This window comes from Etheostoma spectabile, chromosome 18 (assembly GCF_008692095.1).
Source record: "Etheostoma spectabile isolate EspeVRDwgs_2016 chromosome 18, UIUC_Espe_1.0, whole genome shotgun sequence".
NCBI classification, from domain to species: domain Eukaryota; kingdom Metazoa; phylum Chordata; class Actinopteri; order Perciformes; family Percidae; genus Etheostoma; species Etheostoma spectabile.
In genome coordinates this window covers 25235041-25240801 of record NC_045750.1, presented here as the reverse complement: position 1 = coordinate 25240801, position 5761 = coordinate 25235041, and the positions used below count along the sequence as shown (strand labels likewise).

The window sequence follows — 5761 nt, the reverse complement described above, 5'->3', positions numbered from 1 at the left end:
AAAGTTTTGGGAACCCCTGGTCTAACAGAGCTAGAGTTTAAATAATGAAAGGCGGGACTGGTTTAAGTTCATGTCAATACTGTGGAAAAATCAACTTGCAGAGCCTGGTCGGCATTATGACTTCCTGTTAGAAGCACTGACATTTAAGCAGCCGTTTTCATTCTAATTCACATAATCCTTTAATGCTGTTTAATGAGATGCTTGTGGGATTGTTTACGTCACCAAAGCTTGTGAATTCAGGGCTATTGGTCAACTACAGTAATGCTAAAATCTCTGGGCATCTTACAAGCATTTCCTGGCCCTTCCATCAACCCGAGACAGGCAGGGAAGGTGGGAAAACACGTTCTTCTGTCTATAAAGTTATGTAAACATAAACACGTGTTCTTTTAGTAACAATTTTATACCTAACATTTGCATTTGGCCCTGTTTTCTAACCCACCATCCGGCTTTAAGACTCTTTTGTAGTCCTTAGTGTGTGATCCAATATTCATTTCTGTAGTTATTTTTAATGTGATGTGAAGTCTGCTACCAAAGTTATTCAAAAGCATGCTAATCAAGCTGTGTTTGTGTGTGTGTGTGCGTGTGTGTGTGTGTGCGTGTGTGTGTGTGTGTGTGTGTGTGTTGTGTTGTTGGTGTGTGTGTGGTGTGTGTGTGGTGTGTGTGTGTGTGTGTGTGTGTGTGTGTGTGTGGTGTGTGTGTCCTTGAGCGTACCCAGCTTGTGTGTATGTGAATGCATGACAGACATAGCCTGGAGACCCTGCAGAAATGATGCTACACACACACACACACACACACAGACACACACACACACACACACACACACACACACACGACACAACATGCACACACGCTCCTATACTCTACTGCTGACTACTGAGACCACGCAAGAGCACGCTAATCTGTTGGCATGACAACTGGAGTGGAATATTCGCTTGGCCTAGAAAATATGGCTGTGAAGAAAAGATGAATGAGCAGTGAGATATGAATGAAAAATCAGCAACATTCGGACGGCCTGCTCTTTAATTACAGACCCCACTGTCTTCCACAATGTCCCGTCTCATCCTCTCTTCATCAAATAAGTGTCTCACGTGGCTGCAGCTGTTTTTTTAACACGGGTGTATGCACCCACATGAGAGTCAGTGTATGTAATGCTATGGAATATTATATGAGCTAACTGCTGTCCCAGTTTGAGGGTCGTAGGCAGACACTACCGACCCTGCACACAGTAAAGTATATTTCTAACCACTTACTACTGTGTCCACTTACATGTACTTTGGGGTTTGTGTTGTTCTCTCTTCAAATAAAGCCTTAAATGTTTCTGGAATTCCACAGAGGTCAGTTGAGATGGCCGAAAGGAATAAAGCCACGTCACGGTGCCATAAAACCCGTCTGAATTTATGATTTAATTCCAGCTGAAAGCCTGCGAAGAGAGTGCAGGGATGAGGTTTCTTTTACTGCTGCTCCGCGTGGTCGCATAAAGCATTTAAGAGTTTCCTCAACCCCAAGCGCTAATGCTGAGACTCTTGAATCTCGAAGGGGGAAGAGCACAATCAGGACGTTCATTGCGAGCTCAGGTTCTCTAAACTTTAAAGTTTGACCAACAAAAAGACATGTATTATTAAATGTGATGGATGCTGCTTGAGCATTACCTGAGTTTAAGCGCTGCTAAAAGAAGAGGTTTTAATTTCTGACTGTGGTTTAAAACCGCATGTGCAAAAGCTCAAAACTCGTAAAGGGGTGTTGTCACGTCAGCAAAATGGCTGAGGTCTAAGAGAATGTAAGGTCTTGCCTTGTTGCCTCCTGACTTTATCACTATGAGAAGACGCCAGGCAGAACAAATGGAATTAAAGAGAGGACTGTCTGACCCCACTTGGCTGATATCAGAGAGACAGAAGAGAGTGGAAAATAACTGAGAGACTCAGCAACGGAGGATTTAGACTTTGGATGGTCCTTTATGTCTCTACAAAGACGGCCAAATCCTCTGACATAACAGACGCATCGGCAGAGACAACACATGGTCAATAGATCCCTTATGAGTTGACTGCAGCCCGATCAAAGTTAATCTGCTGTGAACTCCAACCGACACACAGCGGAGTATGAACAAGGTGCATGCAGATGAGATCTGAATCCTGCAGGTGCACAAAGATCCCTTTACATTTCTGATCTGCTACTACACTATGACTGCCCCAGACCTCTCAGGTCATCTGGGACAGGTCTACTTTCTGTCCCCAGAGTCAGAACTGAACAGGGTGAAGCAGCTTTTAGTTTCTATGCTCCTCATATCTGGAACAAACTCCCAAAAACCTGCAGATCCGCTGCTACTCTCAGTTCTTTTAAATCAAGGTTGAAGACCTTTCTTTTTGATGCTGCCTTTCTTTAAATGACTGCTCATTTCTTTAAATTTCTTATGCTGCACTGTAAACTTTTATTCTTGTGTTTTATGTGTCCTAATGTTTCTTCTTGGTTTTTAACTGTCTATTCATGTGTTTTATCGGTTTTTAATGCTTATGATTTTTAACTGTTTTTACTTGTGTTTTATCTGTTTAACTGATTTTATGTAAAGCACTTTGAATTGCCCTGTTGCTGAAATGTGCTCTACAAATAAAGCTGCCTTGCCTTTAAAGGACTAATTTTAGGAACAAAAGCTTATTCTTCACAGAGATTTAGACGAGATGGTCAACACTCCTTACATAATTGTCAGTTAGATATGAAGCTAGAGGTGAATATATTGATTATTTTTTCGATTAATCTAATGACTATTTGGATTAGTCAGTTAATTCTTTTCTCACTAATTATTGATAACCATAACTTATAATCTTCCAACCTTTTTGTATTGTAGTACTGTATATGAGATACTGTGTCAGTGTCTTAAGTGGATCATTAAGATGAAAACAAAATATTTGAGATTAACAATATTTGTGACATCCAGCCTGAAAAATTGGACTTATCATGACTGGATGTTTTTCTCTTAACTGGAGTCTGGGGAACAAAAGAAGTCTTGGTTATTTGAATAATGAAGTGATTTAGTCATTAGTAGCTGAAATACTGAGTATTGTATTCAAATTCTGACGTTTATAGCAAATCATATTTTATGAAAATTGGCTCAGTATTAAACAAGTTACTTTCCATTTTGTAGAGAAGTCTGGATCTCTCACTACATATATTCGTTTTCTAGTGCATCTTGACAGCTCCAATATGACGGACATGCAGATGCACGTCGAAACGCGTGTTTTTTACATCAACATACAGAGTGACGTTAATGTAAACCTACATCGTTTTATTTTATGATTCTATATGCGCAGAAACAAACTTGAAAATGCGCTGGAAAGCGACGCTTCGACGCATTTCATGCAAAGCAATCAAAGTATTCACGTAATCTGTCACATCGATACATTATTGCAGCCCAAAACATGTTAGTTGGTGAGATTTAGAGGTGCTTAGATTATTATTTTTTTACCTTCGGATAGAGCCTGGCTAGCTCCAGCCCTCCAGCCTTAATGCTAAGCTACGCTAACTGGGTCCTGTGTCCACTTTCACATTTGTGGTACCGCTCTTCTCGTCTTATGTTCGGCAAGAAAGCAAATAAGTGTATTTCTCAAATAACTGTCTGTCAAACTATTCCAATAAAGGACATTTCATTTTCAGTTTCACGTGTGGCATTAAATGCCTCACGGCCAGCGAGGAGACAGACATTCCTGTCTAGTTTGTTGTTCGTGGGAATCTTGATCTCAGCGTAATGAGCATTTGCTGGTATGCTTCATCCAGAGTCCAGCGCCTCAGGCCGTCCTCGTCTACCTACAGCTGAAGCTTTGGCTCCTGTAAACATATTACAGGACTCTGTTGACTGAGTGTGTGCGTGCATGTTGGGAGGTTAATCACTCCCCCGATCAATCCAGGCATGAGCCGACGAGCCGAGTGGTTGAGCAGAGGCGCAGTGACCCCATGCTGGGAGGAAAAATGAGAAAGAGTAGAAGGGGGAAACGAGGGACAGAGAGTTAAGACGATGACGATGACGAAGATAAATCGAGGAGGCAGTGAGATACAGAAGATAGGGAACACAGCAGAGAGCGGGGGTGGCTTTAAAAAATGCATGCGTCTCCATTTGGCAGAGGGGGAAAAAAATCCCAGCCGAGAGAAGGCTGTAGGTGAGAGCACAGTTAAAGCATTAACACTTAGACTGTCTAAAAGAAACAATCCTTATCCCTGGAAGAACCAAAGGAGGAAGGGAAAGTGACGAGAAGGAGAAGAGGAAGCTGCAGAAGTGCCCTGAGGCTGTGCGCTCTCTGCCCCATGATGCCATTTAACAGCTGCTACTTACTGTGAAGCCTCACACACACACACACACACACGTACGCACAAGCAAATACACAATGCAGACATGTTTACATCTAATTCCTTTTACAGTTTGCTGGAGGCCATTAGGTTAAGTGCTCTCCATTGCAGACTACAGTAGGACCTGATAGTCTGCATAACACACACACACACACACACACACACACACACACACACACACACACACACACACACACAGGCACTGGAACTGGCTGACTCGTCCTCTAGTGAAACCCAAACAGTGTCATGGGGGACATCCTATTCGTGCCACAAATGATCAGTTAGTGGAATCAGTGACCCAGAATATTTCCCAAATTTCCAGCAGGGCTTTCTAACGTTTGACATGCATGCGCAGTGGAGTCCGTCTCTAATCTACCAGGTTAGACTGAGGGAATAATGCAGATATTTAAGTCTCCTCTGGGAATCCTGAAAAACAGAGAGCCCTTCCATCATACTAAAACATAATCCTCAAGCAATAATGCACATTACAGCGGCTCTTGGATTTAAGTAAAAAGGCTTTCAAGCTGAAGAAAACATGAGGGAGCTGAAGGGGAGAATTCGCTGGTACGAGTGAAAACTATTTTTGACGAGAGCAGGGTCAGAGAATCCAAAGACATGGTGACTTAAAACTTTAAAAATTACATTTCTGAAAAAAATCAACCATGTTCTCATCAACTTTTGGAAGTAGTCTTGGTCATGTTGGTCATGTCAAGCTGAGTTAATGTAAAGTGACCTGTAACATTATCAGTGTTGTGGGAATTTAATGCTTTTTGGGAACTTACTCCAGACACATGGCTGACACGAGGCCTCTAAACCAAATGACAACAACTGTACATAATTTGGTAACGCTTTGTTCCTCAATACTTTCCAAAAAAAACATTAAAAATGGCTGTTCTAATCATAATTCATGACTGTTTTCTGATCTGCCACTAGCTAACTTTCCATCCACTTCAATCGAATTATCTGAAGTTCGGTAAAACAGCTCGTGAATAAATCTGGTGAAAGTGTGTTTCCATCCAATGACTTTAAAGCCAATAAAAACCTGTGGTGATGACGTCACATGTTGTGTTGCGATCAAATTGGTATATCAAATTGATTTCACAAATTTTAAGCTGATTCCGTTCATTTTTGCACTGAATCGCACAACATGCAACAAACATTTGTGAATAAAGTTTTTGTAGACAAAATGGATCGCGCCGTCTACCAACAAATGATCAATATTGGACAAGTTGTAATAGTGTTCATGTGCCAGCTGATAGCGACATATCAAGCTATAATATGAAAACAACGCCATCAACACATCGCTATGACGATGCAGATGCAACTTGTCTTTTATTGTCTCTCCGGCACCGCTGCAAGACTCTTTTTTGAGACATGTCTCGCTGTCTGAGCGTCTTCCATTGACTCCGCAGGACGTCCCACGGCTTGT

The 5761-nt window shown here is 41.7% G+C and overlaps 1 protein-coding gene across 4 annotated transcripts in view; it reads right to left on the bottom strand.

Annotated features, from left to right (window-relative positions):
• evlb (Enah/Vasp-like b) overlaps nucleotides 1–5761 on the bottom strand; it is a 67172-nt gene that overhangs the window by 43656 nt on the left and 17755 nt on the right. The gene's annotated exons all lie outside the window — the stretch shown is intronic.